The sequence below is a fragment of the Bufo bufo genome, chromosome 5 (genome assembly GCF_905171765.1).
Source record: "Bufo bufo chromosome 5, aBufBuf1.1, whole genome shotgun sequence".
NCBI lineage: Eukaryota > Metazoa > Chordata > Amphibia > Anura > Bufonidae > Bufo > Bufo bufo.
The window spans coordinates 163,708,954-163,723,476 of record NC_053393.1 but is presented as its reverse complement, the minus strand read 5'-3'; positions in this window follow the sequence as shown (position 1 = coordinate 163,723,476).

The following is a 14,523-nucleotide window of genomic DNA, read 5'->3' as shown; positions in this document are numbered from 1 at the left end:
GTGGTTCTGCAGGTGGTGACCACAGACCACTTTTCAGTTCCTATGCTTCCTGGCTGATGTTTTGGTCAATTTTGAATGCTGGCGGTGCTTTCACTCTAGTGGTAACATGAGACGGAGTCTACAACCCACACAAGTGGCTCAGGTAGTGCAGCTTATCCAGGATGGCACATCAATGCAAGCTGTGGCAAGAAGGTTTGCTGTGTCTGTCAGCGTAGTGTCCAGAGCATGGAGGCTCTACCAGGAGACAGGCCAGTACATCAGGAGATGTGGAGGAGGCCGTAGGAGGGCAACAACCCAGCAGCAGGACCGCTACCTCCGCCTTTGTGCAAGGAGGAACAGGAGGAGCACTGCCAGAGCCCTGCAAAATGACCTCCAGCAGGCCACAAATGTGCATGTGTCTGCTCAAACGGTCAGAAACAGACTCCATGAGGGTGATATGAGGGCCCGACGTCCACAGGTGGGGGTTGTGCTTACAGCCCAACACCGTGCAGGACGTTTGGCATTTGCCAGAGAACACCAAGATTGGCAAATTCGCCACTGGCGCCCTGCGCTCTTCACAGATGAAAGCAGGTTCACACTGAGCACATGTGACAGACGTGACAGAGTCTGGAGACGCCGTGGAGAACGTTCTGCTGCCTGCAACATCCTCCAGCATGACTGGTTTGGCATTGGGTCAGTAATGGTGTGGGGTGGCATTTCTTTGGAGGGCCGCACAGCCCTCCATGTGCTCGCCAGGGGTAGCCTGACTGCCATTAGGTACCGAGATGAGATCCTCAGACCCCTTGTGAGACCATATGCTGGTGAGGTTGGCCCTTGGTTCCTCCTAATGCAAGACAATGCTAGACCTCATGTGGCTGGAGTGTGTCAGCAGTTCCTGCAAGACGAAGGCATTGATGCTATGGACTGGCCCGCCCGTTCCCCAGACCTGAATCCAATTGAGCACATCTGGGACATCATGTCTCGCTCTATCCACCAACGTGACGTTGCACCACAGACTGTCCAGGAGTTGGCAGATTCTTTAGTCCAGGTCTGGGAGGAGATCCCTCAGGAGACCGTCTGCCACCTCATCAGGAGCATGCACAGGCGTTGTAGGGAGGTCATACAGGCATGTGGAGGCCACACACACTACTGAGCCTCATTTTGACTTGTCTTAAGGACATTACATCAAAGTTGGATCAGCCTGTAGTGTGTTTTTCCACTTAAATTTTGAGTGTGACTCCAAATCCAGACCTCCATGGGTTAAAAAATTTGATTTCCATTTTTTTATTTTTGTGTGATTTTGTTGTCAGCACATTTAACTATGTAAAGAACAAAGTATTTCAGAAGAATATTTAATTAATTCAGATCTAGGATGTGTTATTTTTGTGTTCCCTTTATTTTTTTGAGCAGTGTATATTCGCAGGTCACGTTTGTTTTTATTTCCGCTATAATAATTTAGTGGCCTATTTCAGTCCAAAATGACCAGCAACCCAGCTGTTATTGATTGAGGCACTCCTGAGGAAGCCAGCAAGTCTGGCGATACGCATTGGGCTCTTTTCCTGACCGCCACACATACCCCCACTTTGCTATCTCTATGATAAGTATTCCAGCTTTTTATTCATTGTTGATGGATTCTATGCACTTTATATTGTCAGACATTTATTGATGTGGGGGCATGCTTATGATTTTGTGGTGTGTCAGGGTGTCATGTGTACATACATGGTTCACATGGCCCTGATTTGTTGTATACAATGATTTTAACTCATTTTTTGTTGTGTCTGTTGCCTTAAATAAATTTGATACATTTTAGATGTGTGGCTCCTATTTTGGTATTCCTTTTTCTTCTCTTTGAATTACATTGTGTATCTCATACCATGAGCCGGCACTCTCACTTAATCTGGATGTGCCCCTGTTCTTTGAATCACAAAGCTGTTATTGATTGGTTAACTCGGTCATCCAATTCATCCCAAGTGACATCGGACACCCCCAGCCAACAGTCGGTGGGTTCGTCAGACACAACCCTTAGTTGGCATGGACCTGGATCAGGCCCTGTGCCCTCACCTGTCCTCAAACTGCCTCTGTTCTTTGCTGTTCCCTCAGCCACAGAAGTACTATCTGCTGTGGGCTCAGCTCTACTTTTCAGGGAGGATGAGCTACTCGAGGACAGTCAGCAGCTAATGCCTAGCCAATATTTAGAGGAGACATCCACCGCTTCCTCCGCTAGGCGGGCATGTAGTGATGAGCAGAGTGGTGTGGGAGGTGGTGTTGCGAGCAGTCAGGCTCCTGACCCAGAGAGCCTTGAGGAGGACACCAGTAACTTGCGAGCCGGGTGAAGAAGGGGCTTCATCATCATCAGGAGAAGAGGGTGGCAGCTTGCTCACAAGGCAGCGGCTGAACAAGCAACGTGGTAGCATGGCTGGGAGTCAGCAGGGTGGCAGCAGTGGGAGGTCGGCAGCCAAACGGGCCTGGGGTAGACCACCCGCTTCGCAGCAGCCTAGCTGCCTGGAAAGGAGTGGTGCACGGGTTCACGCAAGCAGCACCACTAGCAGCCAGTGAGTGCGGAGTGTTGGGGGGAAAATCAGCTACTCGGCGGTGTGGCAGTTTTTTGTCAAGACTCTGGAGGAGGTGAACATGGCCATATGACGAATCTGCGGGCAGAAGGTGAGGCATGGCCCGGGGTCCAATGTTGGCACCACTGCCCTGCGACAACATGTGCAGCAACACCTTAAAGTGGCCTGGGACAATCGTGGCTCTGATATGGTGGTCCAGCCTGCCGCAGCCACCGCTGCATCACCTAGTGGCACGCACTCAAGGCTCCACCGACTCAGCAGAAGGGAGCTGTCTGTCTGTCCAATAGTCTTCTGGTCCTGAAGATCCTGCTCCTTCTCCTTCAGTCATTCCGCCAGCAATCAATCACTGAAGCGATTGCCAAGAGACAGCAGTATGCATGCATGCATCCAACAGTACAGAAGCTGAATGTGCTCCTGACCAAGTTGCTGGTGCCGCAGTCCCTCCCTTTCCAAGTGGTGGACTCTGCACCTTTCATAGAACTGATGTCTTGTGAGGAGCCGATGTGGAGAGTCCCAAGCTGTCATTTCTTTTCACAAAAGGCAGTACCAGCGCTGCACACATATGTAGAACAGAAGGTGGGCCAGTCCTTGAGCCTGTCTGTGTCTGCCGAAGTGCATGGTAGTGCCAACGTGTGAAGCTGTAACTACAGTCTGGAACAATACATGTCCTTTATGGCCTACTGGGTGAATGTGGTTCCTGCACAGCCACACCAGCAACTTGACCAGGTGACACCGCTTCCACCTCCACGTTGTCACACCATTTGTCTTGCGACAATGTCTGCCTCTGCCTCCTCATCCTCCACCATGTCCTCAGCCTCCACTGCTGGGACAAGTCACAGTGCCCCTCCAGCATTCCACATGTGCATGGCACTGTAGAGTCTTGCGGTTCTGCACCTGGTTTGCCTGGGTGAACGTAGTCACACAGGGGAGGAACTGCTCCGTGTCCTTCATTAAGAAATCAACTGCTGGCTTTCTCGGCAACAACTGAAAATCGGAACCATTTTGACCGACAATGGGAAGAACATGTTGTACACGCTGCGTCAAGGAAGACTGAGTCATTAGTGTTGAGCGTGAATATTTGAATCGCTAATTTTAATTGCGGATATCGCCACTTCGAGAATATTTTGAATATAGGTTAGTGCTATATATTTGTATTCACGAATAGAGTTGAATATTCTAATCGCGAACTTATCGCAACTTTATCGTGACTTTATTGTGAATATATTACATTGCCGATTTTTCGCAATCAAGTAAACAATGACTGGACATCACAAATTCTCGAATTTTTAAATGTATGGCGAATATTCGGCCAAAAATTAGCAAAATATCGCAAATTCGAATATTGCCTATGCTGCTCATAACTATGAGCCATGTGCCCTGCACGGCACACATGTTCAATCTGGTTCTCAAGCGGTTCCTGAAGTCTTCCACCCATCTGCAAGACATCCTAAAAATGGCCAGGAAACTTTGCATGCACTTCATCCACTCATACACAGCAAAGCACACCCTGCTTGAGCTACAGTGGCAGAACAGCATCCCCCAATAGGCTGATATGCAACATTTCCACCCGTTGGAATTCCACCCTCCATATGTTGGACTGACTGTACGAACAGATAAAGGCCATCAACGATTTCTTGATGATCTAAGTGGATAGGAGTACTCCCCTTTGTAACTTAGATGTCAGCCAGTGGCAGCTCATGTGTGACACCTGCCGTTTGCTCAGGCCCTTTGACGAGGCCACGTTATTAGTCAGTCGCCAGGACTACGGGATGAACGCCGTCATTCCACTGCTTCATGTCCTGGAACATATGCTGGTGAATATGGCTTGTGTAGGGGACTGGAGGCGTGGCGCCTAGATCTCACGGCCACGTGAGCCCTGTGGTGGCTGAACTGGAAGAGGAGGAGGGAGGGGAGGAGGAATTTGGAGCACAGGCAATATGTAGCCAATTGGGTGGTTTTTCTACTGCGGTGACAGGAGTGGAGGAGCAGGAGCAGCCGGAGGAGCAAGAGGGCAATGAGGAAGACGAGACAGAGGACCCAGACACACTGTGGCAGTATGCTGTGGAGATGGATGCAGGGAATCCCTCAGAGTCTCTTGCACAAATGGCCCGCTACATGCTTACTTGTTTGCGTAGTGACAGTAGAATTGTCACTATTCGGCAGAGGGACGACTTCTGGCTCTCCACCATGTTGGACCTTCGCTACTGTTCCAAAATGGGGGCCTTTTTTAAACCTACTGAGAGGGAGGACAAACTGAAGTACTACAATGACATCCTATGTAGTAAGTTGGCCTCTGCCTATCTGTGCCATCGTCCATCCTCTCGCAGGTCTGACCGGGGGGCCCTCTGTGCTCACATTCCACTGCCATGGCTGTTGGGGAGGGGTGCGGTGGCAGAAACAATAGCAGCTCCATCAGCAGCAGCCTGAGTCTAGAGTCCATGATGAGCAGCTTTCTTTACCCGCGTAGTGAAGAAACTACTCACAAGCAGCAGCAGGTAGACCTGGAGCAGGACCTGAACCAGCAGGTGTTGGCATACTTGGACAGCACCCTGCCACAACACATTGAAGATCCGCTGTACTACTGGGCAGCCAAACTGTATTTGTGGCCACAACTGGCAGAGTTTGCCCTGGGAAAGCTGTCCTGCTCAGCCAGTAGTCTGGCATCAGAGCAAGTGTTTAGTGCGGCGGGGGCCATAGAAGAACTCGCCTGTCTACCCAAAATGTGGAGAGGCTTACTTTTGTCAAGATGAATCAGGCATGGATCTACAAGGATTTCCACCCACCGATGCTTGATGCAGCAGATTAGATCATCCATATCCACACCAGTGATGAGCAGCAGGGGCAATATTCTAATTCACGATATTTCGCGAATATTTGGGCGAATATTCGCCATATATTCGAGAATTCGCGAATTCATGATCTCCAGGCATTATTTTCTTGAATGCGAAAATTCGCATAAAATTCGCATAAAATATTCACATAAAAATTCGCATGAACTGGTATTAAAAAAAAAAAAACGAATATTCGCGATTACGAATATATTTAGCGATATTCTAAATATTCGCGAATTCTCGAAATGCCGATATTCGCGATTAAAATTCGCAATTCGAATATTGGTGATCAACACTAATCCACACCATGTATAGTATTGAGTGGCTTCCCCTGCCAAGCCAATGATGAAGTTGGTGCACACCACCTCAGGCTCACCCTATGCCTGTCCCAACACACCCTAAAAATATTGAAAAAATAGGGGGGCACTCGCTATTAGGTCAAATGGGCAATAAACCTATTTATTCTACCATAGAAATCTAATAAAATACATAATAAATACAATAAATACAGTATACGCCTAAATAAATATGATAATAATACTAGTAGTGAAATATGCGGTCACAATACAGTCACTATGTTAGGTATAACAGATATATTAGTACTTTACCGCTCTCTGCGTGTTCTGTACAGTGTAAGTAATTTACCGCTCTCTGAAAGTTCGGTCTGATCACCTCCAAAGTGATTCTCCCTGTGACCTGCCAGGACCTACGCAGCGTCCCACGTGACCCTACCGTCTCCTAGTGGCATCCCACGTGAGGGAGGCAGGTAGCAAAGTGTCTCTTCTGGGTCCTAGAGTTTCCTCGTCGCTCCGCTGTATTGATAAGGGTGGTCGGTGTGCCGAACTTTACATTTCTGAGACTCCACACACTATCCCTGTGTTGGGTCCACAATGGTGGGGTCTCAGCTTTTCACTGTCTTTACCAAACGCGTTTCGGGGCTTAAACATGCCCCTTCCTCAGTGGTCAGGTAAATGGGCAGCCTTCCTTAAATAGGGTGCATATCCATCATCGCAATGTTCACTGGGATTTTTGGCTATCTTCAAGCCATGGATTACAAATCCACATGTCAGTATCGCTATAAATCCATCACTCTGTGTATATGTTTAATCTGTTTCTCTTAGTAAACATGACATATATCATAAAATTCTGTATAAATCCTCATATTACAATAAAACCAACTTTCCTATTATTTAGGAATAAAAACCTCACATGCGATATCTATGCGTTTTCACATAAATCCATAAATTTGTGTTCTCTACTTCCCCCTTTTTGTATAATTAATATCCATTATTTAGTTTTTCACTGCTTTATCTTTAGAAATTACTTATTTTCCAGAAAACATCATAATAAAGCTTTCCTCATAATAAATAATACATCCATCTCTCTCTATATGTATTTCATCTATTTCTCTTAGTAAACCTGATATATATCATACAATTCACATAAAATATTCCTCATTCAGTTTTCAGTACAAATCCTCATAATATAATAAAAACATCTTTCCTATTCTACCCCCTGGTAGTCAGGGATAAAAACCGCACATACTATCTATGCGTTTTTCATGCGTTTTCACATAACTCCATAAATTTGTGTTTCTACTTCCCCCTTTTTATATAATTAATATCCATTCATTGGTTTTACAGTGCTTTATCTTTAAAAATGACTTATTTACCAGAAAACATCTAATAAAACTTTCCTCATAAGATATCTCACTAAAAATCCAACTGGGGCTTCTATTTATATGTGCCTTATACTACCTCTTATATTTTCTAATCTTGTATTCTTCCTACTACACTGGTGTTAGACGGAGATCTAGGGAGAAGTGCCCTACCGGGCAGGGGAGATCGGGGTGCCGATAAACGGCCAGACACCCGATGCCCCATCTTCATTGGACCACCACCCCAAATTACAGAAATCCAAATATCTCCATTTCAGCATTCAGTCCTCTGGGTATCAGGGTGTCAAACTAAAAAATTATCTTGGATTCCAGTCTTGACATGTGCACTATATGATTTCCTCCTCTCCAGGGTCTTTTTACCCTTTTGAGTGCTACATATGTCAGACTGGAGGGGTTGCAATTGTGTTTCTCTTAATAGTGTTTCGACAGAGAATGTAACTCATACCCCTTCTTTATATTTGCCACATGTTCAGCCACTCTCTTCTTTAATGATCTTTTTGTTCTTCCCACATATTGTTTAGAACAGGGGCACTGTAGCAAATATATCACGTTGGAGGAGTCACATGTCAGTCCTTTTATATCTAGGCTAAAGGTGTTTTGTGTTGATTGTACTTTAACTGTTTTATTTGGGAAGGAACTAAATTTACAGTTGGAACACCGTCCACACCTATAGAATCCTTTGAAAGTTAACCAGTTTTGTCTATTCATAGACATCTTGTTTTTAACAGACGGGGCTACTTTTAGTCCCAAATTGGGGACTTTAGTGTATGATATTTGTGGTGTATTAGTCAATTCGGATCCTATCACTTTATCATTTAATAGATGGTACCAATGTTTTCTAATAATCTTCTCTATCCTTCTATAAAACATTGGTACCATCTATTAAATGATAAAGTGATAGGATCCGAATTGACTAATACACCACAAATATCATACACTAAAGTCGAAACACTATAAAGAGAAACACAATTGCAACCCCTCCAGTCGGACATATGTAGCACTCAAAAGGGTAAAAAGACCCTGGAGAGGAGGAAATCATATAGTGCACATGTCAAGACTGGAATCCAAGATAATTTTTTAGTTTGACACCCTGATACCCAGAGGATTGAATGCTGAAATGGAGATATTTGGATTTCTGTAATTTGGTGTGGTGGTCCAATGAAGATGGGGCATCGGGTGTTTGGCCGTTTATCGGCACCTCGATCTCCCCTGCCCGGTGGGGCACTTCTCCCTAGATCTCCATCTAACACCAGTGTAGTAGGAAGAATACGAGATTAGAAAATATAAGAAAGAAAAAAACGCAAGATAGTATGGAGGTAGTATAAGGCACATATAAATAGAAGCCCCAGTTGGATTTTTTGTGGGATATCTTATGAGGAAAGTTTTATTAGATGTTTTCTGGAAAATAAGTAATTTCTAAAGACAAATCACTGAAAAACTAAATAATGGATATTAATTATACAAAAAGGGGGAAGTAGAAAACACAAATTTATGGATTTATGTGAAAATGCATGGAAAATGCATGGATATCGCATGTGTGTTTTTTTATTCCTGAATAATAGGAAAGTTGGTTTTATTGTAGTATGAGGATTTATACAGAATTTTATGATATATGTCATGTTTACTAAGAGAAACAAATGAAACATATACACAGAGTGATGGATTTATAGCGATACTGAAATGTGGATTTTGCAAAGCAATGATGCTGCCAGATTTTCTCCCTCGCAGGGCAAGGACTGCCCCTCTTCCAATTACACAAGGCTGGACTTGTGCGTGTCACAGCCACTACCAGCTCCAGAGGGGGTAAAACAGAGTGACCCATGCAGATCCTTGTCCTTTCACCTACCATCTGAAGTCGATTAACATCACGACCGCCCGCTGGACACGGCACCCCGCCATCTTGGATTATTCCTTCAAAGACTTTATCTTTTACTGGACTTTACCACGGTAATTCTGAATTTACAGACATTCTATTCCCTTCCACCTCTTACCTATTTCTAGCTAACCAATCTGTTCGACTGGCAGGTATATTTATCTGTCAGTTTTAATGTATATATTTTGTGTGTATAGTTTTTAAAATAAACTAGTTTTACCCTTGTTACTTAATTGTCTGGTTTATGCTAAAACTCTGTCCTCAGAAGAGACATACTACCACATTGTCTTATTTCTATAAATTGTTATGTGGTAGCTAGGTTGAAAATAACAATTTCTTCCCTTTTGCATTAGCTAGCAGGGGTCTCTTCGCCCCGATTCAATACAAAGAGTGGTGACAGCAAATTAATTTGATTTCCAGTGCGAAATCAATCATTTTATTTTACCGATTGTACATACCATCGCGATTGTATCATGTATGGGCACACCAACCAATCTTAAACGTCTACTGTGCTCACAGTGGATTCGCCTCCAGAAGTCTCTAGTGGACGGGACCTGTATGGCAACTGTGATATAGTACGACGGGATCGGCGGGTGGTTGTCACAGTTACACTGCGTGCAGAATTATTAGGCAAATGAGTATTTTGACCACATCATCCTCTTTATGCGTGTTGTCTTACTCCAAGCTGTATAGGCTCGAAAGCCTACTACCAATTAAGCATATTAGGTGATGTGCATCTCTGTAATGAGAAGGGGTGTGGCCTAATGACATCAACACCCTATATTAGATGTGCATAATTATTAGGCAACTTCATTTCCTTTGGCAAAATGGGTCAAAAGAAGGACTTGACAGGCTCAGAAAAGTCAAAAATAGTGAGATATCTTGCAGAGGGATGAAGCACTCTTAAAATTGCAAAGCTTCTGAAGCGTGATCATCGAACAATCAAGCGTTTCATTCAAAATAGTCAACAGGGTCGCAAGAAGCGTGTGGAAAAACCAAGGCGCAAAATAACTGCCCATGAACTGAGAAAAGTCAAGCGTGCAGCTGCCAAGATGCCACTTGCCACCAGTTTGGCCATATTTCAGAGCTGCAACATCACTGGAGTGCCCAAAAGCACAAGGTGTGCAATACTCAGAGACATGGCCAAGGTAAGAAAGGCTGAAAGACGACCACCACTGAACAAGACACACAAGCTGAAACGTCAAGACTGGGCCAAGAAATATCTCAAGACTGATTTTTCTATGGTTTTATGGACTGATGAAATGAGAGTGAGTCTTGATGGGCCAGATGGATGGTCCAGTGGCTGGATTGGTAAAGGGCAGAGAGCTCCAGTCCGACTCAGACGCCAGCAAAGTGGAGGTGGAGTACTGGTTTGGGCTGGTATCATCAAAGATGAGCTTGTGGGGCCTTTTCGGGTTGAGGATGGAGTCAAGCTCAACTCCCAGTCCTACTGCCAGTTTCTGGAAGACACCTTCTTCAAGCAGTGGTACAGGAAGAAGTCTGCATCCTTCAAGAAAAACATGATTTTCATGCAGGACAATGCTCCATCACACGCGTCCAAGTAATCCACAGCGTAGCTGGCAAGAAAGGGTATAAAAGAAGAAAATCTAATGACATGGCCTCCTTGTTCACCTGATCTGAAACCCATTGAGAACCTGTGGTCCATCATCAAATGTGAGATTTACAAGGAGGGAAAACAGTACACCTCTCTGAACAGTGTCTGGGAGGCTGTGGTTGCTGCTGCACGCAATGTTGATGGTGAACAGATCAAAACACTGACAGAATCCATGGATGGCAGGCTTTTGAGTGTCCTTGCAAAGAAAGGTGACTATATTGGTCACTGATTTGTTTTTGTTTTGTTTTTGAATGTCAGAAATGTATATTTGTGAATGTTGAGATGTTATTTTGGTTTCACTGGTAAAAATAAATAATTGAAATGGGTATATATTTGTTTTTTGTTAAGTTGCCTAATAATTATGCACAGTAATAGTCACCTGCACACACAGATATCCCCCTAAAATAGCTAAAACTAAAAACAAACTAAAAACTACTTCCAAAAATATTCAGCTTTGATATTAATGAGCTTTTTGGGTTCATTGAGAACATGGTTGTTGTTCAATAATAAAATTAATCCTCAAAAATACAACTTGCCTAATAATTCTGCACTCCCTGTACCTTGCCACTCTGTGGTAACATGCTGTTGCTGTCATCTCCACACTATGTCACCTTGCCACTCTGTGGTATCATGCTGCTGCTGTTGCTGCCATCTCAACACTATGTCACCATGCCACTATACACTCACCTAAAGAATTATTAGAACACCATACTAATACGGTGTTGGACCCCCTTTTGCCTTCAGAACTGCCTTAATTCTACGTGGCATTGATTCAACAAGGTGCTGATAGCATTCTTTAGAAATGTTGGCCCATATTGATAGGATAGCATCTTGCAGTTGATGGAGATTTGAGGGATGCACATCCAGGGCACGAAGCTCCCATTCCACCACATCCCAAAGATGCTCTATTGGGTTGAGATCTGGTGACTGTGGGGGTCATTGTCATGTTCAAGAAACCAATTTGAAATTATTTGAGCTTTGTGACATGGTGCATTATCCTGCTGGAAGTAGCCATCAGAGGATGGATACATATTCTCATTCTGTTTACGCCAAATTTGGACTCTACCATTTGAATGTCTCAACAGAAATCGAGACTCATCAGACCAGGCAACATTTTTCCAGTCTTCAACAGTCCAATTTTGGTGAGCTCGTGCAAATTGTAGGCGCCGTATCTCTGGCCATATGAGCTCAATAGAAACAGGGAAAGATACACCAATTGCCAGACATATAAAATATATACATGGCAATAATATAACAGTCCTACGTTTCTGGGGCATAGAAAAACTAAGTATGGGTCCCAGAGGAGGTAACCTGGATAGGAAACTCCTACAGAGTGAAGCAAGATGGATCCAGAGGCTGAATACTATGAGCCCGAATGATTTGAATGAAGGATTCACCTTCACAGCGTTTATATAAAATAAAAACTGAAAGATTACAAGGGAAAAAAAAGCAACAGATACATTATCACTCTTTTTACTAAAAATAATCCTATATAAGGTAATAACAAAAATAATAATAAATAAACAAATGCTCAGAAGCAAAAAACAAAAGGGAATTTATATCCAGATTACAATAAATAAGTGGTTGTACTTCAAAAACAGCTAGAATAAAGGTAGCATGTCCAGTCAGAGTTTGCACGTATATGTGTCTTAATCATATCTGGGGTAATTGAGTATGGTAGGAAGTATAGAATATATTTGGGACATGGGCACGATATTTCAATCATCAAGTATCGATACAGGCATCTGATCCATCAGCCTGGGGTTGCAATCATCTAAGTGTGAACGCATGCAACCTACCTGATAATACCAACCATATGCCTCTAGTATAAAATTTTAATAGAAACATTCTAAGTAGTAGTGCATGCGTCCTGATGACCCACAAAATTAGACGTTTCAAACTAAAACCAATTAACCAGATTAAGAGCTCAGTAGGAAATTCAAGGACTTATATTATTAAGACAGAATGGCTAAAAAATCAAAGTCCTGACACATGCGCCTCTTACCTTGTGGATCGGGAGAAAACTCTATGTTATTCACGCAAGCGCAAGTGGATTCCTAAAGTAGAGGAAAAGGAAAAACTTTAAGTCCTTATACATGCGCATTTAAACATCGACATAGTGAGAAAATTCTAAGTAGTTACGCACGCGCATTGACGCCACTGAGGCCGAGAGAAAAATCTGAAGTCCCGGCGCATGCGCATATAACATTTGTAACAAAAAGATACTAAGTGCCGAACGCAAGCGCATAAAGAATAATGTGATTAGTTTACAACCAGTTCATCATGACTGACTAATCCGCATCTGGATTGGCCCATTTGTATGCTTATCAACATGAGAGATAATCCTATTGGACATTATAGGGGGAGAACCCGCCCTATAGATATATAAGATCTCACAAACGAAACACTCGTGTTGTCAGTAGCTCCTTATCCCCCTTGAAGAAGCCGCATCTCGCGGTGAAACATGTCGGGGGAGCTGCACTATTAGTTTTTTAATAATTATGGTAGGGCAAAAGCATGAATAACCGTACGGCGATCTGCAGACGCCGCATACATATGCACACTATAGGGGCAGATAGTAGGTATAAGTGCGGGCGGTAGAAGCCGCTATGAGTGCCTGAGCAGCTATCAGACACTGATAAATACAGCACCTTAGGTGGGGTAATAATCCGGAAGAGTATTAGTTGCGGAGTGTCTGGTGTCGGCTGACATTACAGACACGCACTTTGCACTCAATTGAAAGAGATAAAATAACAATCTCATGCCACCTATAGACAAGCAGTGATTGCTAAACCTATAGCCCCCTAATAGCATTTTGCCCTCCATATGCTGTTTTAAAATTTATATGTTGTTGTGGCAATATTGTTTATCAAAAGAGAAATAAAAGTTATATTTTAAAAAAAAAAAAAAAAACGGACAGAAACAGGATTTATAGTCTCAGACTATTGAAACCGTACTATTGACCTCCTGGGTCCAGTGGGTCATTTGGAAATATTACTCGTGCAAATTGTAGCCTCTTTTTCCTATTTGTAGTGGAGATGAGTGGTACCCGGTGGGGTCTTCTGCTGTTGTAGCCCATCCGCCTCAAGGTTGTGCGTGTTGTGGCTTCACAAATGCTTTGCTGCATACCTCGGTTGTAACAAGTGGTTATTTCAGTCAACGTTGCTCTTCTATCAGCTTGAATCAGTCGGCCCATTCTCCTCTGACCTCTAGCATCCACAAGGCATTTTTGCCCACAGGACTGCCGCATACTGGATGTTTTTCCCTATTCACACCATTCTTTGTAAACCCTAGAAATGGTTGTGCGTGAAAATCCCAGTAACTGAGCAGATTGTGAAATACTCAGACCGGCCCGTCTGGCACCAACAACCATGCTACGCTCAAAATTGCTTAAATCACCTTCCTTTCCTATTCTGACATTCAGTTTGGAGTTCAGGAGATTGTCTTTACCAGGACAACCCCCCTAAATGCATTAAAGCAACTGCCATGTGATTGGTTGACTAGATAATCGCATTAATGAGAAATAGAACAGGTGTTCCTAATAATTCTTTAGGTGAGTGTATGTGGCCTCTTCATTCTGCCATCTCCACACTATGTCACCTTGCCACTCATTTTTATCATCATGCTGCTGCTGCTGCTTGAAGGTCTTGGACTGATCACCCGCCCCATGATCTAATTTAGGTTTTGGAACCGACAAACCCAACTTGCCTTTGAGGGCTGCAATAATCTGCAGGTTACTGTAGTACAGCTCTACAGATAACTTTCCATCTGCATCTTTCTCAACAATCTGTGCCCTCAGTCTTTTATCCAGACCCTGTCATTGTGCCACTCTGTGGCCTCCTCATGCTGTCGCCAACTCCAGAATCTGTCATTGAGCCACTCTTTAGCCTGCTAATGCTGTCGCCAACTCCAGACTCTTTCATTGTGTCACTCTGTGGCCTTCTCATAATGCTGCAAACTACACACTGTGTCATTTT